Consider the following 25,861-nt stretch of genomic DNA (forward strand, 5'->3'; position numbering starts at 1 on the left):
TTTAAATGTTTGGTAGATTCCCCAGTGAACCCATCTGGTCTCAGTGCTTTCTGTTTTGGAAAGTTATTGCTTATTGATTCAATTTCTTTAACATACATAGATTTATTCAGATCTTCTATTTCTTTCAGTAATTTTTCCTTTTCCTTTTTATTGTAGAACATCTTAACATATGAAAACAAAAAGAATACTGTTATGAATTTCCACATATCCATTCTCAGTTTTATTAATTATGAACTCATAACCAATTTTCCTCATAATCAGAGTAGCTTTGATGTGCAATTCTGTTCCTATGAATGAGTTCAGGCATCTTTTCATACATTTCATATATTTAAGACCCATTTCTATTTTCCTTCTGTGAACCATCTTTTCATATTTGCCAAATTTTCTGCTAAATTTTTGAAATTTTTCTGATCGATCTGTAGGTTCTTATATGTATAGGAGCATAGTAATTGGTATTTTCCCAAATATGCCCCTTCTCCATTTCTGGATACATGCTCTGAACATGTTTTTCTGCTCCCTTTAAGTTAGGTGTGACCATTTTTTTTCCACCCCAAAAGCATGTGGCTTCTCACTTGAACTTTAAAAGGCATAATTCTTTAGAGCTCACTTTCATATTCTTGCAGTGCTCGCTTTCCCTCTGAAATAGCAACTGACAACATTCTAGGTAGAAGCTAAAATACGCTACCCCAAAATATGTCACTTTTGGCAAAATGGTTATTTTGAGTTGGAGGCAAATGAGAATCAACAGATGCAAAAAGAAGGTTTTCCAGAACTTCCTTTATCTAAGTAAAAGCAAAACCTTCTGAGAAATGAGGACTGTCACAAATTCCCTCTCCTGGGGAGGTTTTATGGCCACAAAGAAGTAGAAAGCTGGTGCTGAGATGGATTCGCACAGACAAGCCTCACTCCATTGGTTTCCCCCATGTATTTACCTTCCCGCAGTTAGCTGCCCTTGAAAGTCCAAAGCCCTTGTCCTTTATTTTGTCACTTCTCTACAAATTCATTGTTCTTTGCTAAGATGCTATATAAGCCCAAGTTTGAGCTACCCCTTTTAGTTACTCATCATGAAGTACTCCCATGTGACTGCATGCATTAGTAAACTTCTGTTCAAGTTTCCTCCAGTTAATCTGGTTTTTGTCAGTTTAATTTGCAGGGTCCCAGGCAATGCATTGAAACTAGGTAGAAGAAAAAGACTGTTTCCCTCCCCTACACTACTTTATCGTCCTAAATCCCAGATTGAGAATACTGGGGAGGAAAGCCATCAGCCAACCAGTGAGGAAAAAAATGTCATGTGCTAAGAATAAGTTTTTATTGTTAAGTCACTGAGGTTTTGTGGCTGTTTTCTCTTAGACTCTGATCAAGTCTACACTGAGTGACACGGGGAATCCTTCTGGTGATATGAATAGCAATTCTATTTTCCTAGCCTGAGATTTCTCTTTGACTTTGCTTGTGGATTTTTACTCTGTCATACAGGAGGTTTTGTTTTACTCCATGATTATTCCAATAATACATATCTATTGCATAAAATTTGGAAAGTAGGAGAAGGGTAAATATACTAAGGAGAAATTCGCTATACTCTTACTACTCTTTCAGAAGTTCTCTTGAAATAAAATTTGTCAATATTTTCCTTTAAATAATTCCGGATTTTTAAAAAGATTTTATTTATTACACAGCGAGATAAAGGGAGAGAAAGGGCAAGCAGAGGGAGGGCCAGAGAGAGAGGGAAAATCCCAAGTAAAGCGCAGAGCCCCATCCTGGGACTTGGTCCCAAGACCCTGAGCCAAAATCAAGAGACGCTTAACGGCTTAACCGACAAAGCCACCCAGGCGCCCCTAATCTTATGAAACACCATTTGGAATTCATCCTGCTTTATGTTGTGGAATATGGAATCAATTTTTTCTTCCTACATAACTGATGAGGGAGCAGAAGGCTAGCTGATACCCGGCAACTTTGCCCCACCCCCCACCCCTGGGTAGAACATGTGTGACGTTCCTCCGGGAAGCTCCCAACTGTCTTTATGTTAATGCCTTGCTAGAGGGAAGAACAACCTTGACTTGACAATGGCAAGGTCTCTGGTATCTGGTAGGTCCTCTTTAGCATATGAAAGTCCTTTTGAAAACCTCCCTTTGCCTCACCTCCCCCAGCCCCACAGTACATAATCAGCCTCCCCTCCCAACCCCGGGACAGCAGCTCTTCCTGCCCACGGGTCCTGTCTCCGTGCTTTACTAAAACCACCATTTTGCACCAAAGATGTCTCAAAAATTCCTTCTTGGTCGTCGGCTCCGGACTTCACGCCACCAAACTTCACCTATATTCCAAAACCACATCAATACCCAGATTTTTGCCACATCAATTATTAAACAGCCTATCTTTACCCAGAATGGAAGATTATAACTCACTAGACTTGTAGTTATAAATCTAGCAGACAGAAATAAAGTATGGCTATAGAATAGTTGAGCCTAGTTAACTAATTCATGACAATTAGCTAGTTTGATCGAACAAATGTATGTAGAACTCCTGAGAACAAAGTTCCCTCATGATCAAAATAACATTATACCAATTACAGAGTCTAAAGCCCAACTAAAAAGTGTTTTACCTCTTTACCTCATTTTCTTCCCCTAAAAGATACTGTGACCATCTTTTCAAATGTATATCTGAGTTTCCCTTCAGATGTGAATTTTACCCTTGTTTATAATTTCCTTTGTTGCAAATATGTATATCTGAATCTCTTTTCAAATATATATCTTTTTACTGTTACACATTCTGTTTTTAAAGCATATACATACTTGAATAGCTTTAAAAATATATTACCAACATTTTGAAGGTGATTTTGTGAACACAAGAATTTCTCTCCCCAGTGGATCACAAAGTAATTTCTGGAACACTAAGGGATTCAGAGAGTTGTGGAAAAAGCACCACAGACTTGGAAAATTTAAATATGGCTTTCTGCCTACAGGAAGTAATGGAGGGAATAACCATGGGCAGATCAGTCGGCTCTTTCCTTTCTTTCTTTTTTTTAATTAATTAATTAATTAATTAATTAATTAATTATTTTCGGCTCTTTCCTTTCAAATCTTAACCCATCCATTTTGCAAATGAATGATTTGGTTAGAAGACAGTCTTTTGTCATTCACAGAAGAAATATATCAGTCTTTAGGCACCAGAAAGAAAAAAGATGGTAAAAGAATATGAAATATGAAGCACTTAATCAGAAAGAATTCAGATAACCTTATTTTTTTTCAAAGATTTTATCCATTTATTTGTGAGAGAGAGAGAGAGCACAAGCAGGGGGAACGGCAGAGGGAGAGGGAGAAGGAGGGTCCCTACCGAGCAGGGAGCCCGACGCGGGGTTCGATCCCAGGACCCTGAGATCTGACCTGAGCCAAACTGACTGAGCCACCCAGGTGTCCCAGATAACTTTAAATCGTGGCAATTTACCAGTGCCTAAGGATCGCCTCACAAAAATGAATAAAAATTTGCCTACAGATTTTGAATGTGAGTTATGGAACGGCTTTCATTTGTGAGCACTTTGCACATTCTATATATTTTCTTCTCTCTGTTTAAATGTGTTAGTTCTTAGAACTCTGCTGTCCAATATGATGGCCTGGTACATGGAACTTCTGAGCACCTGAAATATGACCAGTCCGACTTGAGATGTGCTGTCTGTATAAAATACACCAGTTTCAGACTTAGTATGAAAAAAAGAATGTGGGGCGCCTGGGTGTTTCAATCGTTAAGTGTCTGCCTTCGGCTCAGGTCATGATCTCAGGGTCCTGGGATCAAGCCCCGCATCGGGTTCCCTGCTCGGCGGGAAGCCTGCTTCTCCCTCTCCCACTCCCCCTGCTTGTGTTCCCTCTCTCGCTGTCTCTCTGTCAAATAAATAAAAGCTTTAAAAAAAAAAAAGAAGAAAAGAATGTAAAACAAATATCGAGGCAATATGTTTATATGGATTACTTGTTGAAATGATAATGTTTTGTATATGTTGAATTAAATAAAATGTTATTCATTTCACCTGTTTCTCCTTTTTTCAATGTGACTACTAGAAAATTTTAAATTCTATATGTGGTTGGCATTTGTGGTCACATTATATTGGGCGGTGCATCCCAAGAAAACTACCATGCTTTTGCTTAATGTATTGTCCAAGGTGACAGAGCAAGATGTTTTATAATCTTTAACATTCAATTTTGCAAATCAGTGGTGAATCACACGAGCTCTAGGATGGACCGCATTCTCCAGGCTGCCCCCTCGTGGCACTGCTGTGGGCCTTGGTTTCTGGTTTCTTTCCTTCCAGAAGACTAACTCCTTGCAGTGACTGACTAGCAAAGGACCAAACACATACTGTGAGTTCTAGAAAGATTTGATTTCAGGATAACTTTTACAGCTTTTTTTTCTTATTTTAGAAGAAATACATGTTCTTTGCAAAAAAAAATATGGAAAAATGCAGATAAGCAAGAAGAGTGAAATAAAAATCAGGACAGATTCCACTACGTCAAATTCAAATCTGTTAACGTTTTGTTGTATGTGATTCTGGTATTTTTCCCTGTCTGTGTCTGGGTATGTGTTTGTTTCATTTTTTTTAATAAACTGGAAATACACTGTCATATATTTTTTCAAATGTATCTAGGTAATTGTACTTTCTGTCAGGCCCACAAACCTGTGGGTTCCTTCATGTTGGGAACTCTTTTTTTTTTTTTTTAAAGATTTTATTTATTTATTTGAGACAGAGAGAATGAGATACAGAGAGCATGAGAGGGAGGAGGGTCAGAGGGAGAAGCAGACTCCCTGCCGAGCAGGGAGCCCGATGCGGGACTCGATGCGGGACTCGATGTGGGACTCGATGCGGGACTCAATCCTGGGACTCCAGGATCGTGACCTGAGCCGAAGGCAGTCGCTTAACCAACTGAGCCACCCAGGCGCCCTGGGAACTCTGTCTTATTCACCTCTGTATCTTCAATGTCTAGAATGTCATTTTTAGTAGTTGTATAATATATTAATGTACTAAAATTTATCTCTGCAGCAGTAAATGAATACAAACAAGCAAGAGTACAATAAAGCAAAATAAAAGCAAGAGGTTTAAATGATTGGGAAACAAAAAACAAGTCATTGTTCACAGACAAAAATAGCCAAGGAGAATTAAAGTCAAAAAAGACCTTCAGTGAACAAATGGAAAATAATGTGAATGACCCATATCACTGGAAAAATCTTTCAATAGGAATTTTTACATAACGCAACTGAATAGCTGTCTCAACTGTCCCTTGTGTTTGAGCTTTCCAGTGTCACAGTGCAAGCTAGTATGCATATCCTTGTTACAAAGGGCCACACTGCCTTCCAAGAATTAAAAATTCTCATTTGAAACACTCAGTGTTGCAAAACTGGAACAGTGATGATTACCATCTTTTCATATTGATCAATAAATGACTGTGACAGAGATACTGGAATGCAGTGTAGATGCCTGGGTCACCAACGTGAAAACAGGAGACCTCACCGTTTGGTAGAGAGTTGCCCATAGTTGGTCAGCTAAGTTCAGTAACACGCAGTTTAGCGGTTGGTCTTACGACTTCCAGTTTCAACTCACGATGAATGTAAACCACATCTGTGATTTCTCTTGATGACAAAACCACGATGCTGCCCACGCTTCTGTGGGTTGCTGCCTATATTCATTAAAGGAATAATAAATTATGGTTGGAGGTAAGTAAATATAAATTTGTAATTTTTTCCCATCCAAGTTCTTAAGCCCCTGAAATCTATCCATAGACTCCACTGGGGATCACTGGGCTCTGGGTTTACAGTCTTTTTATTATTTTATCCTTGTGTTAACTTATTTAACCTTCATAAAGATCTTATGCAGTAGATACTATTATTATCCTCATTTAACTGCCCAGAAAATGAGAGACTAAATATTCCCTCCAAATCCATATGACTAGTAAATGGCAGAGCTGGGATTTGAACCCAGGATAAGAGACTCCAGTGTATATGTCTTATTTTTCATTTTCCTTTTTTTAAGATTTTATTTATTTATTTGAGAGAGAGCAAAGCAAGAGAGAGCATGAGCGGCTCATGGGGAGGGGCAGAGGGAGAGGTAGGAGCAGGCTCCCCACTGAGCAGAGAGACCCTCCCCAGCACCCCTTATTTTTTATTTTAAGCTAAGAGTTTATGTATATTTAGTCCCATATACTTTTAGCAATATCACTGATCTTTCTGTCTATTCCTGATTCATTTCCATTTTGGTTTAATTATCCTAGATTTATAATATGTTTAATATCTACTAAGGCAAACCATCTCTTACCATTCTGACATTTTTTTCAATATTCAAACTCATTACATCTGAATTTTGAGGAAGGAATTTTTGATTTATAGGCTAATATGGGGAGAACTGCTATTTGAAAATACTAAGCATTCTGACCTAGGAACAGGATATTCCCTCCATGCACTAAGATAGATATATAAGCCCCTCATTAAGATAATGTTGCTTTTGGGGGCACCTGGATGGCTCAGTCAGTTAGGCGTCTGACTCTTGATTTCAGTTCAGGTCATGATCTCAGGGTCCTGAGATCGAGCCTATGATGGGCTCCACACTGGGTGTGGAGCCTGCTTAAGATTCTCTCTGTCCCTCCCCACCCTCCAAAAAAGATGTTGCTTGCTTTATATAACTGATGTACTTTTAGTTTAACTTATTATTAGTTTATACTTTTATTACAATTACAAATATCTATTTCCCCTATATTTCCTTCTAATTGATCACTGCCTGTCATGGTGTTTTAAAAATGTATACAAAAGGGGCGCCTGGGTGGCTCAGCTGTTGTCCATCTGCCTTCTGCTCAGGTCATGATCCCAGGGTCCTGGGATGGAGCCCAGCATCAGGCTCCCTGCTTCTCCCTTTCCCACTCTCCCTCCTTGTGTTCCCTCTCTCACTGTGTCTCTCTCTGTCAAATAAATAAGCAAAATCTTGTAAGTAAGTAAATAAATAAATATGTGTACAAAATATTTAATACTCTTCCTTCAAGAAAAGGAAACTAATTTCCCTTCCCTTGAACAGACTGGACTTAATGACTCTCTTCTAATGATTAGAACGAGGCAGAATAACTGTACAATTTGAGAGACCAGGTCGTAAAAGATGGGGTAATTTATTATGCAACAATAGATAACTAATACACTGGCATATATTTATTTCCTGTTTAGTTTTTGTATTAACTTTCTTTTATATGGGTTTTTAGCTGCTTCTATCTCTTGATATAGCAAACTGTACTATCAGAACATAAATGTAATTGTATTATCAGAAGATGATGTAAGGGGCGCCTGGGTGGCTCAGTCGTTAAGGTCTGCCTTCGGCTCGGGTCATGATCCCAGGGTCCTGGATCGAGCCCCACGTCAGGCTCTCTGCTCTGTGGGAAGCCTGCTTCTCCCTCTCCCACTCCCCCTGCTTGTGTTCTCTCTCTGGCTGTGTCTCTCTCTGTCAAATAAATAAAATCTTTAAAAAAAAAAAAAGAAGACAATGTAATATTTTTCTGATATGATGTCTCTTTTTTCTTATGTCATTCCTGTTGCTCCTGACATTATCCAGACAAATTATTCTTCCAAGTAAGAATGACTATGGTTTTTAACGCATATAATTTATCACACTAAAAATTTTTCTTCCCTTGCTATTTTTCTATGATGGCATGTGTAACAACGAGAATGAAGATCAATTTTAAGAAGTGAATTTTGGGCGCCTGGGTGGCTCAGTTGGTTAAGCGACTGCCTTTGGCTCAGGTCATGATCCTGGAGTCCCGGGATTGAGTCCTGGCATCAGGCTCCCCGCTCAGCAGGGGGTCTGCTTCTCCCTCTGACCCTCTTCCCTCTTGTGCTGTCTCTCATTCTCTCTCTCTCAAATAAATAAATAAAATCTTAAAAAAAAAAAGAAGTGAATTTTAGCTTCTATGATAGCATTATAAAGTACCGGATAACATAATCTCTAAAGTAAAACAAAATCTTATTTCAGTCTTGAGTTCAGTATTTACTCTTGGCTACTGTTAAAATCAGATACTCCATGGACAGCCTGTGAATGAACGATGGGTGACCATGTGTGTGTATGTGTGTGCAGATATCACTTAAATATCATATGTACTGTTATATATGTATTTTCCTGTAACTGGTAAAGAAGAAGACAGATTCTGAAATATTTTCCCAAATAAGTCCAATGAGAAAGTAATCCTTGAGTTAATGACCACGAAGAAGATAAACAAATATGATTTCTTATGATACACTTAGTTCCTGCCTCAGATTTCTCCACCTCAAGTCTCATCTTCACGGCTACTGATTTAGGCAAGAGCAACCTGAAGAACCATATTACCTTCTGTCCTCTCCCAGCTCATTACTTGAATAAAATAGTTTTCAGGTTTCCCCTATATTTCCTTCCAATTGACTATTAGAAAGTGTTTTATTTCTTCCTTTAATATTGAAGGCGTTTTATAGGGTGCCTGGGTGGCTCAGTCGTTGGACGTCTGCCTTTGGCTCAGGTCATGGTCCCAGGGTCCTGGGATTGAGCCCCGCGTCGGGCTCCCTGCTTGGCGGGAAGCCTGCTTCTCCCTCTCCCACTCCCCCTGCTTGTGTTCCCTCTCTTGCTGTGTCTCTCTCTGTCAAATAAATTTTTAAAAATCCTTTTTTAAAAAAGTGTTTTATGGGGCGCCTGGGTGGCTCAGTTGGTTAAGCGACTGCTTTCGGCTCAGGTCATGATCCTGGAGTCCCTGAATCAAGTCCCGCATTGGGCTCCCTGCTCGGCAGGGAGCCTGCTTCTCCCTCTGACCCTCCCAACCCTCCCCCCTCTCATGTGCTCTCTCTCTCTCATTCTCTCTGTCTCAAATAAATAAATAAAATCTTTAAAAAATGTGTTTTATGTCTTCCCTTTGATATTGATGTATTATAAGGGATCCCTGAGAAAATTGGATTGGACAGGCAAGTAACAGAGAGTTCTTCTTCCACTCCCCCTTACAAAAGGGAAGTGAGAACATTCTGGCACAGGATGACCACGTGTCCTAACTGAAAAGGCCTTGTATTCCTCTACCTCAGTCCCTCATGATTACTCTGTTCTTTCTGGTACTTCTTTACTCCAAATAGTAGAAATGAAAAAAGTTACTGGATTTAACTTCTGACAATTGACCTGTGATGTCATAGTGGGAATTTGTCAGTCAAAGATCCTAAGGGAAAGTGGGAACATCATTAAACAAATATTTGAATGCCTTCAATGGGCCTGGACTCCTTCCAAAAAGGCACAAAAGGCTTCTGTTTTCCCTTAGGACATAGATGGGTTAGACATATGCTTTATGTTTGGGGGTTTTCTTTTTTAAGATTTTATTTATTTGTTTTAGACAGCATGAGCAGGAAGGGCAGAAGGAGATGGAGAGAGAGAATCTCAAGCAGACTCCACACTGAGCACAGAGCCCAATGCAGGGCTCATTCCCAGGACCCTGAGATGATGACCTGAACTGAAACCAAGAGTTGGACACTTCACCGGCTGCGCCACGTAGGCGCCCCACATTTGGGCGTTTTCTGAATAGAGTATATTGGTCATGGGTGTGTTCTGTCTTCTGATTAAAATGAGTTCCTCAGTTTCTCAAAAAATTCTGTAACTTAAGAGTTAATCCCACAGCCTTCCATTGAATAGATGTTTCAGTAACGTTGGCAAAGAAAGTTTGGACTGCCACAAAAATTCAGGGAAAATGTTTGAGGTATAGCTGGAAGTAAATGGAGAGGAACCCCTCCATGTCAGGAATGTACAACAGCCCACTCGGGGACCAGCTGCAGCCGAGGTGCAGAGTAATGACTTACCAGGAACACTGGGCATGAGCCTAGTTGCGCTTTGCACCAGGACACAAAACCAAGTTAAAACAGCCCATCTCCCTCAGCTCACGCATCTCTCTTCCTCAGAGTCTAGCAGCCTGATGAGACAACTGAGAGACAAGCCCTGCAGACAAAAAAGATCCTCAGAAGTTCACCATCGACTGCAGGGGACTTCTGGGAACATGAACAACTGTCTCTTATGGGCAGAGGAAGGCAAAGAGGAGATAGCAATAACCTTGCCTCGATTTCTAGGCACTTCCTGGGATTTCTAAGGAAGTTCAGAAGCATTATGCTATCTAGAATGAATCCAGGGCCCAAGATCACTCTAGCTCACAACAGCGTTTTCCATGAATACCATTAATGCGTTCCCAATCTTCAAATCACCATGAACCCTTCTCAATTCTCACTCTATGTACTGTCCCTCTCCCCTGTAGCTACATAATTAATATTTTAAAAATATTTTATTTATTTATTTGACAGAGAAAGGGAACAAAAGCAGGGGGAGTAGGAGAAGCTGACTCCCTACTGAGCAGGGAGCCCGATGCGGGGCTCGATCCAGGGACCCAGGGATCATGACCTGAGCCAAAGGCAGATGCTTAATGACTGAGCCACCCAGGCACCGCATAATTAATAATAATTTTTAAAGAAAATCTTAGAATCAGGGATTCTTACAGAATAGCAGTTTTCAGGGATCGCTATGGTTGTCAAATATTTTCACAAGACTGCATCTTAAATGTGTAGGTATCTTAAATTAATCAGGTTCAAATCCAAGTTCCTCTCCCCTTCTGGAGGAAATAGAGCAACCTTCCAACAAGCCGGAGAACATTCTTTTCATATGGTAAAAGGCACCTCCCTCTTACACAAGCAAAGACAGAGTACCCACTCCCCGTGCCAGGATCCAATCCCCTTGACCAGGGAGGGAAGTACTGTTAACACTTTTTTGGACCCGAGAATATACGAGAAAAGAAAAAAAAGAGGGAACTCATCTCACCGCCCGAACAGGGACTTGAACCCTGGACCCTCAGATTAAAAGTCTGATGCTCTGCCAACTGAGCTATCCGGGCTCATGTGCTCAACTTCCTCTGACAGCCCGGTAAAGGTAAGTGTATTAGGCTATTGTTGACTTCGTTCTGCCCCTCTAGATATGTTGAAAGCAATCACTTGCACACGCAACTCATACACTCAAACAAAGCAGCCGGCGGACCCCGCTCCCACCCTCACTAAGTGCTCCCACCACGACCAGACTCCGGGGTGGAACAATTGGGCTTCCCTCAAAACCCAAGCACAGGGCGCGCTCCGAAGGGCTCAGGTTTGGAAAGAGCCTCCACGACGCTCTCAAGCCCCACCGTTTGGGTAAAAATGAGTGGGGTCTTCTCGTGGGACCAAAGTTTTCGTCTCACCTCCCTTAAAAAACACGGGACTCCACTATTTCCTTGTACCTGCAGGATGCAGAGAAAAGATGCAGAGCGGGACACGTCCTTCCTACCCCTCTACCCAAATCCTCTTCGTGTTTAAAGATCCATGTTCAAGTTCTCCCTACTTTGCTAACCGTGTCAGGGTGGGCAGTTAGTGAGGCTCTAACGGGATGCCCGGAGGCCAGCAAGGAGGCGGCCGTGGCCGGCTGTGGGGAAGGTCGGAGGCCTGTCCTGGCAGCATCCACGAGAGGCCGGATCCCACCAGACGGGCCCACGAGGGCGGCGCCACGACAGGAAACCCCTGAGCAAGTGAGGAAACCCTGCTCCCAGGCCCAAGTAATAAATATTCCGCCATATAGTTAGCGACTGTCAATAAAAGACAGAAACCCAACCCCAGGGGCGCATCTCGGCGTCTCTCTCTCACCTGCTCTCACATCACGAGAGTGTACTTTTGCTTTTAAAAAAAACTTCCCCGCTTGTGTCGCTCATCACCCGTGCTGCGCGTCTGTCCTTAAATTCCTTCTCCTGAGACTCAGAACCTTTCTCGACATCTTCGGCTCGGGCTGGGCGGAGGCCCCTGGGCCAGGGTCTCTCTAGTTCACCCGGCGGCAGCCCCAGCCGGCCTCCTCCCTCGCCCCAACCACCCAAGCCTCACCGCGCCCTCCCCCCCGCCTCCTCCTACGGGAGGCCTTCCCAATTACGCGGTCCAAACTACCAGGTTCTGGGTTCCCAGCTCTCGAGGTCTGGGCTTCCCGGACCTGCCAGATTTTCAATCTGGGGAGCTTCTTAGTAGCATAAATTTCTGTGCATCCCCGCGTGACTACCACACAAGGGGGCCGAAGGCGGAGAGCGTGGCCCTCAGTGCCCCGGGTCTGGCTGCAGACGCGCTCCGGGCGCACGGCGCACCTGGTTGGAACCGCGCTCCAGGCTGACGGCGCACCCGGCTGCGGACGCGGTACCCGGCGCACGGCGCTCCGGCTGCGGACGCGGTACCCGGCGCACTTGGCTGCACGCATGGTACCCGGCGCACGGCGCACCCGGCTGCACACGCGGTACCCAGCGCACCCGGCTGCGGACGCGGTACCCGGCGCACTGGGCTGCACGCATGGTACCCGGCGCACCGCGCCCTCGCGCGCTCCTGACTCCGGGGAGTTCCCTCCGAAAGCCGTTTTGGGTCCGACGAGAGCGTTCCCCCTCCTCCGTCCCCACTCCCATCTGCCCGAACAGACCCTCCGCGGGGAACGGTGCCGCTTCCCCGGTTGGCGGCACGCACCGTCGCCGCGTCTGTCCCGCCACGGTCCGTGAATTCTCACCGCGCCGCCGCCTCCCCCGAAGGACCGGAATCCCGCCCCCCGCCGCGCGGCACGGTCCTTGTCTTGCATCCTCCCGCAGGACCCTCGCGGTCCTTCAGAAGGCTTTGAAGGCAGAGGAGGGGAAGCTGGGGGAGAGTCGGAATTCGAAGCCACAAGTAAACATGCCCTTCCTGAGACTTGTCCCGCCTGGAGTGGAAATGCTTTCCCGAGAACGAGCTGAGGAGCGGGGCCTTGGCGCAAGCCGAGAGGAGCAGGAAGATCCTTGAAGCACGAACGACGAATCCCAGGGTCCAAAACCCGTCTCAAGCCCGCCCTTCCTTTGTTTTCCAGAAATACAAACCAACGACCCTAACTCCCCGGTCCCAGTGGGTCTCCCCGGGCCCTCACGCCACCCTCGCTTTCGACCTCATAATACCGCCCTCTGTTTGAGAGTCACGTGAAATTCCAGGTCCTGGATGCGAGCTCTCTGCAGAATTCCGCCCAGGGATGCCAGTGCTTGGCAGACGCTGTCATCATCCTCCCGAAGACGCTTCATTGACGTCTCAAATTCCTTCTGTCCGAAGAGTGAGTGTGGCAGACCCTTCCGCTTCTCCTTTAGTAGCTGAGGATCTTCTGTCTTCTCTTTCCATCTGGACCTAGATTTTCAGAGACAACTTTCTGAGTGGTTTTGGTTCTGGTTTTTTGTTTTTTCCTTTGTGCCCACTCCTCTGCATTTGCCGACAGGTCTCTGGTAGTCAGGAGCAGGGACCCTGGGGTGATGGTGTGGGAAACCCATGCTACCACGGACACTGACGAGGCCAGGTCAGATCTGAAGGTCCAAGCTCAGGGCCACTTGACCCCTGCGGCCATGTGGGGGCCAAAGATGAGGTTCAGACACCCTAGGTACCAGCTATTTCCTTTCCCTGAGAAGAGTGCCCAGCATATGGAATCCCTTGGAGACTACAGTGGCCAGACTCCCAGGGCTCTTTTGAGACTTTCTTTCATGGTTCTGCCCCACTGCCATACTTGAGGCCGTGTAGAATCTTCATATTTAATCCAGTGAGAATAGGAGGAGTGAGAGGAAAAAGACACTTTGGTGCTCCTGGAAGGGAAAATATCAAGCTCAGCCTTTTGCTCTCTGCCAAGAGTTACCACAGGAAAATTCAAGAGAACAGCCAATTCACCCCAAGAGGAATTTAAAAGCAGAGTTTACTTGGCATCTACCCTGAAATAGCCACTGCTTTCTAAAAGTAGTTCTTAGCTGGGAGAGTCTAAAAGCAGCACCCTTGAACACCTGTGCTTTAGGTGGTTCTAGCACCTGCTGTATAAACAGGGCACCCTGAGTCTGAGTCTGGAGTCCCGTCTGATCCATTTGCCTGCGTGAATGGCCAATCCCACCCTTTCCGGCCGATTGCCTTTGAGAAGGGAGATCGTTTGTGTGTACACATGCAGCAAGCCTTGCTCTGTCTCTTGGAGCTCAGCATTTACAGATTTTCTGCACCTTTGATACACAAACTGGCATCCAAAAGGAAATGAAAATAGAACTCATTTTGATACCTCCACACAGTGTAGAATCACGTTTAGAAACAAAGTAGTTCTATAATTTTACTGGCTCCTCGTTTATAGGACAATGTTTGTTTTAGGAAGCACAAGAAACTCACACATCTATCTATCCTTACCCTTCCTCCAAGCCCCACAACCCCCTCTGCGCCACCCCCCCCCCCCCCTCCGCCCCCCCCCCCCCCCCCCTTTGGGCTGCATCTCTCTCTGGGATCTTTGGTGTAGCCTTAATTCGTGGATTCCACTTTATGACTTTCCTTAAACTTCTAAAAACAAGTGTTAAAAATGATTGCAGAAGAAAATTGGGGTGATGCAAACTTAAACACTTCATGAAGTGGACACTCTCAGAGGACTGCAAAATGGGGTAGAAGGCAGGAAACTTTTATAGGAGAAAGAATAAAGAACAAGGAAGTGACAAATAGAAAATTGCTGATTGGCTGGGACCACATCAACCCTGTTTGGGGCGAGGAGGCCCAGAGCTGGCTGGGCATTTGGGGAATGACTGGATACTCTGCAGGTCTGGTCACGCAGGTCATTCACAGGGACGTGGAAGTTACCTAAGTCTAGGTTTGCTGACATGGCACACACACACACCCCCATCCCCCGCAGAAGCTGCTCTGTCTTGGGCCTGGAAAATTATTTCAACCCAAGAGACTAGAATTCAGTGCGCAGAGGGAAGGCGTGTGGAAGGGAACCCTAACCCTTGCGATTTTATTTCAGCTACGTCTGTGTACAGATTTGGGTGTTTTCTACCACGTGGCATGTGGAAATCTCCAATGAGACTCAATTTACCATCTACAAGAACAACGGCTCTGCCAAAATCCGGCGTCGAACGAAATGCCTTTAATACCTTACGCCTAATTTCCCAAATCGAGCTTTTCCTGAGGGCTGAGAGCCTCCAATTGTCTTTTCAACGTTCGCGCTGGGGTTGCCCCGTGTTTTCCCAATCGCTCCCCCAAAAGGTTTGGGATCCGCCCCCTGCACCCCAGCTGCGCGCGTGCGGTGATCGGCGGTGGTTGAGCGCGCGGGGGAGGCGCGGGGCGAGCGGAGGGGAGGCCAGACCGCCAAGGCCTGGGGGGCGGCGGTCCTCCTCCTGCCAGACACCCAGGTCCGATGAGCACAGCTGACTCAGAGAACTGGCACTGAAAGTGTGGATTTCTGTTTCCCCTCGGTCTGTCCTGTTTCTGTCCTGCCCTTTCTGGATAGACCCAGTAAAAGCCACTTAGAATGTGCGGGTTGGAGTGCCTTCGGAAGGAGGAGATTCTGGTGGGCTTGGTTCCTTCTTTTGAGCCCCCTCCCTCTTGTCTTCCTTTTGCAGCTGCGGGTGCCGGGAGGTGTAAACCCCAGGGGAAGAAATGCACGAGCAATAAAAGCAATCCAGAAGATTTCCTAATCCTGGAGAAAATGGAGACTGGAGGTACCGGGGATTGAACCCGGGGCCTCGTACATGCGAAGCACGCGCTCTACCACTGAGCTACACCCCCTTGCTCCCTTCCGATTTCCTGCTTTGTGAAATATTACTTCTATTTTCCCATTTTTCAAGCCTGCAGAATGTCTACTGGGCTAAATGTCACTCTTTTTGAAATTACTCAAGTGGGTAGTATTTACAGGCTTCACCGGGTAACTAGATTGTAATCCGAATAGCGCCTTTTCGCGTTCTAAGACTCCCCACTTGGTAACCTGCTCCAGGGTCCGCTCACCAGCAGTGTTGGGGAAAGCTACTTGCCTCCGGCAGGAAAGTTCCAGGAACGTCTCCTGCACGGGCCGCAGCGGTAGTGGGTCGGATCGGCGCGCCTCCGGGCTCAGGCAGCCGGGCCTCGGTGGGTGAACCAGCCGTTGAACTCGGCACCTGCTGGCTCTCGCGTCGCACGCTCCGCGCTCCTGCTCGGCCTGGTTCCGCTCTCCCTCTCTGTCCCTCTCTTGACGATTATGTCCACAAAGGCTTTTACAAACAACAACTGCAACTTCAAAACTCTCTCCACTTTAAATGAAGTGACTTTTTCCCGCGGACTGGAGGAATGAACAGGGGCGATGGCAGGCGCAGGGCCGCGGAGCAAGGTTGGGGGACCCGGCGAGGCCGGCAAGCTGCCTTCGCTCTGAAACCCGCTGACACAGCGAGAAAGCCTGCGATAGATGAGGATATTTGAAAGAACGAAGTCACAGAGCCCTGGACACCTCCAAGTGGAGCCATCGGTGGGTTGGAAAATTTGGGGTGTCCTGGACCCTCAAAGCAAGTAGGACGGCTGGCCTGGGAAAGACAGAAGAAAAGCCATTTGCTCTGGAATGCTCGCTTTCAGCTTAGCGTGTCCACCAAACATCTACTCACTGACTTCAGAACCTAAGGCTTTTCTTCATCCAAGAGCCTCGTGTAATATTGACAAACGTATTTTGGGCAGATTTTCATTTAAAGACTTAAAAACGTTAAGTGTTTGCTAGTGAAGGCAAGGAAAATGAAAGAGTCCCAGTTCTGATTCTTGTCCCTGAGTCCTCTGAAAAATTTACTGGAGACAGTGAATGCAGAAGGATGTTTGCCGTCAGCTGACATGCTGTGGGAAGAAGAATTCCTTGATGTCGTTTGCGGGCCTTCCAAACTGGGGATCTGGGACTTTCCTGACTTATTTCCACCACACCTCTGACTTCATGGACACTAATAGTTTTCTCAACTCTCTGTTCAGAAAGCTCTGCATTCTTGGAGAAAGGTCTTTCCCTTGCTCCCTCCCTCGGAAGTTGGGATCTATATCCTGCCACATTTGGTGATTGATCTGGCCTACTGACATCTCTCTCTCTCTCTCTTTCTGTGTGTGTGTGTGTGTGTGTGTGTGTTTAGACGTAAGGAAAATGAGGGAAGAGAAAAATCAGTGGGTAGGTTTTCTGTTCCTCAGCCTTCACACACATTCAATTGAGAATACAAAAGAAAATTTAACAAACATTGCACGAGGGCCTGTTTTTCTCTCCCTTCCTCTTTCTTTTTTTTTTCCTTAAGATTTTATTTTTAAGTAATCTGTACACCCCACATGGGGCTCAAACCCACAACTCCAAGATCAAGAGCTGCACGCTCCACCAGCTGAGCCAGCCAGGTGCCCCCGCTCTTTCTTTCTCTTTCCTGTTCCTTGGTGAACTGTGAAACCCATGGAAGGAGCAGGAGCTTATTCATGTGGCCATAACATGCTTATTCCTCTCCTCCCCAGAGATCCTAAGTGAGCATGATCTTTCTTTCTGTCTCACTCCTTCTTGTCTTCCTTGTGCTGATGCAACTTGGATGTGTACAGCTTTGAAGGGGAAAGAGAAAGCTGTATTGAAGGAACCCAGGAAGAAACCTGGACTCTCCTACGTGTTGAACCTCTGTTCTCCCACGCAGCTGCACACCTGGAAAGACCCTATACCACAGTAAGTCCCTACAACGGATGATTGTCCTTATTTCTGTACTATTATAGGATCAAACACTTGGTAGAACAAGGCTTACTGTATTTAACTTGCCTCTTTCACAAAATTCTAGCCTGAAACTTTTTTCAAACCTATGTCGAGAGAAGGCTATCTGACCAAATAGCATTTCTGCCACTAAAAGTCCCCCAGCCTAGCCCCCTCCACGGCCTGCTCACCAAGAGTCCACCAGAGCACCAGTTCTAATTCTGCGCCAGGGAGAATCCCAGCTGGAATATTCACTTGTCTCCAATTTCCTTTTCTTTCAACTTCTGTCATGACTACAAGGCAAGGGAGACCCTGTTAAAATTAAATACAAAATAGAGACCAGACTGGAAAATTGCCTGAGCAGACAAAACAATTTAAGCCACATAAGACAAACTAAATCTAGCTTATCTTATGAACACAAGTGAAACTTAGGTTATTTCTCGTAAACACCTCTGATGATTGTAAAAGAAACAAGTCATCTTCCTAAAACTGGTGTAAAACAATCACTTTTATTTTATTTTTTTAAAGATTTTATTTATTTTTCAACAGAGAGAGAGAGACAGCGAGAGAGGGAACACAAGCAGGGGGAGTCGGAGAGGGAGAAGCAGGCTTCCCGCTGAGCAGGGAGCCGATTGTGGGACTCGATCCCAGGACCCTGAGATCATGACCGGAGCCGAAGGCAGACGCTTATGACTGAGCCACCCAGGCGCCCAAAACAATCACTTTTAAGCAATCCTCAACCATCAGGAACCCCCCACTGCAATAACCAATCACTATAAAAATTAAACAACTTCCTCATTTTCACGTTATAAGCCATCCTATAATGTCATGCCCTGAGCTCCCTATCAGCTTTAAATTGAAAGCTCCCAGTTCATGAGCTATTATTATATGCACAATAAACACTAAGTACTATTTCATTGATCTGGTGGTTTTAATTCTGCTATCTTGATTTTTGATAACCCGTAAGATAATGCAGCTATATGGAAGATTAGCAGTGTGTTATCTCAGGAAATTAGGTCCAGGTGGGAGAAAAGAAAGAAGTTGGAATAAAGTAATAATGTTGGTGAGAAATGAAGCATGGTAAGATGGGTGACATGAGCGCTGATCTCAAAATTTAGGCTAATATGGGGGAGATTCGACAGAAGAGGAATGAATTGATCACAAAACTTGGTCATAAACGAAGAACAGTGTGTTTTACCATCAGTGCTCTAGTCATCCCGGTGTAGACCCAGTTAGTGGATGCTTCGGCTCTGGGTTCAGGAGACCCCTTACAAAGAAGAGGGAAGAGAAAAGGAAGGAAAAGCTACAATTTATTATGGAGACTTGTTTGGACAGAATTCTCCCCTAAATAAAGAAAGCTCAAAGAGGCAACATGTGAGCTGGGACACTAGGTTTTGTAAAGCTTTTGCAAAAATCTAAAACCTTTTAAAACCTCCATAGGCCTAGAGAGGTCCTCAGCTGCATCACATAAGACACAAAGAGTAGCCCTGAGTTTGGCCAAAACGTTGTGTGACAGTCAACTCCCACAGGAACCTTGTTGTTGTTGTTTTTAAGATTTATTTATTTATCTTGGGAAGAAAGAGAGTGCTCAAGCCAGGGTGGGGGGAAGGGCAGAGAGAGAATCTCCAGCAGACTCTCTACTGAGCACAGAGCCCCACACCCCAGGCTGGGCTCAACACAGGGCTCCATGCGGGACTTGATCCCACGACCCTGAGATCATGACCTGACCTGAAACCGAGAGGAGAAGCAGTCAGTAATTTCTGTGATTTTCAAGTCTCCCAGGTAATTCTGTTAATCAACCAGTTTGGGAGCCACTAGCCTGGAAAATCAAGCACCCACAGATTGGATTGGATTAGTTTATTGGCAAAATTTCATCCAAAAGGAGATGTATCTAGAGGTGGTCCACTGTATCTTTCTCCCTAACCTCTGAACACACACATACACACACACACAAAACGGACAAGGTCTCCTTTCTCCTGGAGAAAGAGAAGGTGCGGGAGACGCTCGTGCCACAGGAAGATCGGACTCGTCTAGCCCAAAGCTGTCATGGCCTTGACAGGGCCCAGCTGCTGGGTCACAAGGTGAACATGTGTGGGCTGGTCCGGGGTCCCTCCGTGCAGGAGCTCTCTTACGGGCAGCTCCCACAAGAACCACAGGAAGCCAACTTTTCTGAAACCCTGTGTGTAGTTATGTTGGGAGCAGTGTTGAGTATTTGATTGGGGCTTGAACTTCTCAGGTATAAATGGGAGCAAAATCAGTGTGGAAACCTGGAATAAAGAGAAAGTATGAGGCAAAAATCCACTTGATTAGATTTCTATGATTTCCTTTGCCTATGAAGCAGCATAGCTCCACCAGTGATGGTTAGTCTTTGAATGTGAGATTTCAGAATTTAAGCTCCATGTTAAAGCTAGTCTTTCCTTTCACCTACATATTTCTAATTCTTAGACAGAGGCTAATTGAAGCCTGGCTTTCTCTTATGGTGTGCACTTCCTTCCATACATCTTCCTATTTTCTCAACTGGCTTCTAAAGTCAAGACTCTGAGGGAGAAAAGCCAGAGTTGCAATCGAGTAAGAAAACCATTGGTCAAACGTAGGCAACCCAGCAGGTTTTTTTTCTATCCTCCCACTGTAGGCAGGAGGACAATTTTAGAGACTCTTACAAGGTTTAGATGGGTGAACACATGAAAAAGGAAAGACAGATTTGAGAGTACAAGAAAAATGTAGATTAAAAATAGATTGACACAGGATTTAGAGCCATGTTTGGATTTGGGGAGTGAGGGATTCAGCTAAGAAAATCTTCAGGTAGCTTACCCAGACTTATATCGACCTAGTCAGTACAGAGGGAAGAACAGGAATTTGTCTAGGTTTTTGTTGTTTTTAGGTTTATTTGTTTTTATATTAGAAGCAAGAAACAGAAAATTCCTGCCACCATTATGTGGTTTTAGGCTTTGTGTTAGCATTGAGAACACTTGGGCATGAATTAACAATGTAGCTTAAGACAATAACGATAAAACACCTAGTTCCCAACCAGCAGATTAAGAGCTCACAACTAAAACTGGAACAACACCCTAAAACCTCCTTATCTTCTGATATGGATGGATAATTTTGAGCCCTTCCCACTACCCATTCTCCAAGGACCCTCCTCTTCATAGCCTCATGAAAATGCAAAACTCGGGATAAGAGTTCCTGACTCAGAGATTAGAGCCTTCTGAAACCTCTATAAATTGTTACTTAGATGTAATAGACTCTAAAATGAAAAGAAGTGTCATGGTTCCTGCCAATAATGCCCCCCTCGGTCACTAATAATGATGACTGGGCTTGGGGTGGAGATGTCTGGTCTAGGAGATAAAGTGTGCAACGAGGCGTACAGACTACAATAGAGAACAACCGCAAGGACAGACAAGGAGTTCAGAAGTGGGCAGCCTATTTCTTGGCATGGGCTTCTTCTTTTTTTTTTCCCCCTCATTTCCATCTTCCTTTCCCTTCAGTAATATTGCAAAATGGTAGTTCAGGTGAAAAAGCTGATTAATCTAGTGGCTACTTGTTACTCATTTCTCTCTTATGTGGTCCCAGTCACCCTGCGTAGGGGCAGTCCACTGTTGTCAAGGAGCAGAAAATAGCAAGAAGAAGGGGGTGAAAGGAGACGATTCTATATTACCAGAGTCATGGGAAGACAGAGCAGCCCTAGATCCACCAGGAACTGAACCCAGAACTTTCACACATGCGAGAAACACAGCCTCCCATTGAACCACACCCCTGACAATGGCAGTTTTTTGCAGCATCCTGCAACATATATACATTTCACCTATTTTCTGTGGGTCTTTGAAAGCCTAACTTTTTAAAGTAAAAGCCATTGTGTTGGGGCACCTGGCTGGCTCAGTCGGTAGAGCATGTGACTCTTACTCTTGGGGTCATGAGTTCAAGCCCTGTGTTCGGTATGGAGCTTGCTTATAAGAAAACCCACAAACCTGGATTTAATAAAACTTGTTATGAAAAGAAAGTCCATGTGTTAAGCTCACTGTATCTATAACCTCTAAGCTAGATCCCTTTTTTGCACCGACATAAAGAAAGGATAATACTAATTCTAGATTGTATGACACCATTCCTGCCCCTAGAATCTTGCCTGTGTGGCCAGTCCTCTCCCAGATCCTCTCACTGGCCTAAATCCTCTTTTTATCTCATTTTCCAGCCACTTCCACTGAAGTCCCAAGATGGAATGTTCACTTCTTCTCTACAGTTTCTTTCTCTTGTGGTGTAAACCAGTTTCAACCAGTCTCTCTAGACCCTCTCGTCCATACCCCTGAGTTCAAGTATCATCTGTCTGCGATTAACTTCTGGCTTTTTTTGCTGCACCAGGCCTTGCCTGCTCCACCTGCAACCAATGAAGCCCAAGAAATATCTCCTTGCAAAATCGAGAAGCCCCTCAACACCAACACATACAAAATAAGAAGCATCTCCTATTTCCAATTGTCTTGTTTCCCTCAATGCTGTGTCTTCTGAAATGGCTACAGCTGGTAAGACCAGATAGTAGGTGGTTACCAGGAAGTCTTGCGGGTTTGATGTATTTGCCTTCTGACCTTATGTACTCCCAACTCCTTGAGGTCGGGGACTACTTCATTCACTTTGAGTCAAGTGATTAACCCAATAATTGTTTCATAATAAAGAGCGGATACATGACTTTGATTAAATTGTTGCCAGGGAGCACACCCCCCTCCCTGCCCTGTCCTGGGTCCTCCACCCAGCCAGACCCAAAAGAGTCACCTAAGGTTCTTGGTTGTGTCACAAGAAGGAATTCAAGGACAGACACGCAGCTTGGCGGACAAGTGACACAAGAGGGAAAGTTTATTCAAGTGAAAAGTACAATCTCCAGACCTGAGAGCAGGCAGAGAGAGAGAGAGAGAGAGAGCTGTGTGTCCTGGGGGTTGGGGTTTCTGTCTTTTATTGACAGTTGTTTACAAGGGGGTGGAATACTCATTATTTGGGGTGGGGACTTCTTGGAAGCAGGGTTTGGGGGGTTTTCTTCCTCACTTGCTCAGGGCTTTCCTGTCGTGGCGCCGCCTTCGTGGGCCTGTCTGGTGGGACCTGCCTTCTTGTGGATGCGGCCAGGACAAGCCTCTGACCTTCCCCACAGCCAGCCACGGCCGCCTCCTTGCTGGCCTCCAGGCATCCCGTTAGAGCCTCACTAACTGCCCACTCTAACAAAATGAATGGAAGATCATGTCTACGGCTACTGGTTTTTTATTCTTCTTGAAGGGAAACAATGACTGCATAATTTTTTTTTTCAAAAAAATAATCTCCAGTAATTTCTTTGGTCTAGATTTATGATTCTCCTTTAAGGACTGAGGAATTATGGCTTCAGATCCCGAAAGTGCTAGGATAATTTCAGTACTGTTGAGGTTTCGATCTTCCTCTTCTAGAGCTTCATCGGTGTCATCTGGCTTCTTCTAAATCTGTGATTGCCATTACCTCCTTCAATGGTAAAGACATTTCCCATTTATATTGGGAAGTTCTCCCTTTCCTCCTCTTTCATTTACGCCTCCTTTTCCTCCTCCTTCTTCTCTCTCTTTTTTCACTCCTGCTCCCCATGAAGCCGCCTTGGGCCCTCCTGCCAATCTAGTAGTCTTTAAGTTGCAGCAAGTACCCTTAGCCCATGCGACTGATGAACTTAAACCTTTCTCTGTATATGTGTAGATCATGCATTCTTTCCTGGGAAGAACGGAGCACTCCTAGCCGTCACCAGGCTCTCCTGCACCATCCCGGGCACCAAGGAACCCAACCCTCTTGCAGAACCTCAAGCAGCACGATGATGTCTGTAGCTAGCACCATCGTAATCAAGAACTGTCATAGACCAATGCACCCCCTTAACTGATTAACTAAATCTCTTTAAAAATCCCTGGACCGGGCAGAAACCTTAGAATTGGCTTTTGGACAAGAGTCTGCCTTTTCTCCCCAGGACCCCGGCCTCCTGAATAAAGCTCATATTTCTTTCCAATCAAAACTCTTGAGTACTGGTCTTTCAAGTGGCGGGCAGCTGAACTTGGGTTTCGGCAACACGCTCTCTAAACTTTTCTGTACTTTCAATGTCTGTCTCCCTCCAATGCCTATGCTAAAAAAGGGGTTTCTGGGGGGTTTTGTTTTGTTCTGTTTTAATATCAGGTAAGTTTTAATGAAGGTCAGCCCTGTTTCTTAAATAATATTGCAGCTTATTTGGCACCCTCACACGCCTCTTTAAATCATATTTAACTTCCATATAAAGAAAATACAAAATCCCATTAAGCCATCTTTTGGTGATATTTCTTTTTGTCCTAAGGTACACTCCCCTTTTGGTATCCTGTTCCTCAAATTCTGAGGCATAAGGAGAACTGTAATTAATACATCTTATGTTAGAGGGTGGTTGTGCTGAGTTGATGGTGCTCCTCCCTCCAAATTCATGGGCTTCCTGGAACCTCAGAATGTCACTTTGTTTGGAAATAGGGTCTTTGCAGATGTAATCAAGTCCAGATGAGGCCATGAGGGTGGGTCCTAATCCAATATGACTGGTGTCCTCGCAGGAAGAGACGCACACAGGGAGACCGGTGTGACCACAGAGGCAGGGTTTGGAGGAGCGCGGCCGCAAACCCAGGCGGCCGGGGAGGAGGGCTCCCAGCGCTCACAGTACTTGGGTCTGCCCCTGCCCGGCCTTTACAACTCTCCCCTCCGCCCCCGTTCTTATTCCCGTCCCACCCGCAAGCTCTGCAGCCGGCTGGAGCCTTGTCTGGCAGAGGGAGTCAATCTTCACGGCTGCGAGTTCCCTATAATTGCAGGCTCCCTAGATCAGGTTATTATCCTTCCCACTGACGTTAATCACAGGACATGAGATTGTTAAAAGCTACCCCCGGGAAATCCCCTTGAATTTTGCGCATAGTCCTTTGTAACCCGGTTGCACAGTAACGCAACGTCTCTTCTCTGGAGGGTTTCCGAACAGCAGAGTTGCACGGAGCGGACCCCGACCCTTTGGCTTAAATCTTGGCGCCCCTGCGGACAATAGCGGCGGCCGGTACGGCGGAGACTGGGGTTCTTCCCCCGCAGGGGGTGTAGCTCAGTGGTAGAGCGCGTGCTTAGCATGCACGAGGCCCTGGGTTCGATCCCCAGCACCTCCAGGCGCGCCCCTCCCCCCGGGGGTGGCGTTTGCACCTACAGGGACCCGGTGGCTTTTACTCCCTCCGACGTGGCTGCCTCGGCACGAGCAAGTCAGGAGGTGACCCAAGTGCCCCCCCGGGCGGGCGTGTTCTTTTCACTACGTCAAGTGCTCTCAGTGCGGTGTGGACGCAGCCGGGGTGGAGGAACCGACGCCCTCGGAACTGCAACGAATTACTATTAAATTCTCACCTGTGAAAGGGAAAGAAAAAGAGCAATGGAAAGACTTTTTTTTTTTTAATTTTATTTATTTATTTGAGAGAGAGAGAATGAGAGAGAGCACATGAGAGGGGGGAGGGTCAGAGGGAGAAGCAGACCCCCCGCCGAGCAGGGAGCCCGATGCGGGGCTCGATCCCGGGACTCCAGGATCATGACCTGAGCCGAAGGCAGTCGCCCAACCGACTGAGCCACCCAGGCGCCCTGGAAGGACTTTCAAAAAGGGTAAGAAGCCCTCGGACAAAACCCGCTCGATTTCTTCCCTTTTCCTCGCGCTGTTCTCGTGTCAATAAAGAGGGCTCGCCTCCTTTCTCCAGGCTCTGCTCTCCCCTATCCGTCCACACATGCCCGGCGCGGAGGCGCCCCCGGGGGCGGAGGCCTTGTCGTGGCGTTCCGGTCAGCGTCTCGAGGCAGCCAGGTCCGCAGGAGTCAGGGCCACGGAATTCTTGTAAGGTCGGACCCGTGGAGGAGCCGGGGATCGAACCCGGGGCCTCGCGCATGCTAAGCGCGCGCTCTACCACTGAGCTACACCCCCTGCGGGGGGAGAACCCCAGTCTCCGCCGCACGGGCCGCCGCTATTGTCCGCAGGGGCGCCCGGGTTAAGCGGGAGGGTCGGGGTCCGCTCCGCGCACCTCTGCTGGTCGGAAGCCCCGCGGAGAAGGGACGTCGCGTTCCGAACTGCAGACCGCTGGGCGCGAGGAGCTCTCGCAAGTGTCGGCGCTCGGGGGCTGCTCGAGGCCCACTTCCTGCGCACCCCGAGGAGAGTCTCCGGACGGAGTATGCTCCCGGCCCTCCAGCTTCCTCGTCTCCTACCCCCAGCGCTCGCAGAAACACGTGAAAGGTGGTGCAGGGCATGCAAGGACCAGCCCCCGCATAGGACCGGGTGAGAGAAAGAGGAAAGAAAAGAAAGAGAGAAAGAGAGAGAGAGAGAGAGAAGGAAGGAAGAAGAAAGAAGGAAGGAAGAAAGGAAGGAGAAGG

The 25,861-nt window shown here is 46.1% G+C and overlaps 4 non-coding genes across 4 annotated transcripts; 1 reads left to right on the forward strand and 3 right to left on the reverse strand.

Moving 5' to 3' along the window:
• Positions 1-10,807: 10,807 nt before the first annotated feature.
• Positions 10,808-10,880, reverse strand: TRNAK-UUU. Its single transcript has one exon. It is a non-coding gene; the product is annotated as a tRNA-Lys (tRNA).
• A 4,615-nt stretch (positions 10,881-15,495) lies between these two features.
• TRNAA-CGC lies at positions 15,496-15,567 on the reverse strand. The gene has a single exon. It is a non-coding gene; the product is annotated as a tRNA-Ala (tRNA).
• An 8,991-nt stretch (positions 15,568-24,558) lies between these two features.
• On the forward strand, positions 24,559-24,630 carry TRNAA-AGC. The gene has a single exon. It is a non-coding gene; the product is annotated as a tRNA-Ala (tRNA).
• A 716-nt stretch (positions 24,631-25,346) lies between these two features.
• Positions 25,347-25,418, reverse strand: TRNAA-AGC. The gene has a single exon. It is a non-coding gene; the product is annotated as a tRNA-Ala (tRNA).
• Between the last annotated feature and the right edge of the window lie 443 nt (positions 25,419-25,861).

Source organism: Mirounga leonina, unplaced genomic scaffold (assembly GCF_011800145.1).
Source record: "Mirounga leonina isolate KUSES-001 unplaced genomic scaffold, KU_Mleo_1.0 Mir_366, whole genome shotgun sequence".
Classification (NCBI taxonomy): Eukaryota; Metazoa; Chordata; class Mammalia; order Carnivora; family Phocidae; genus Mirounga; species Mirounga leonina.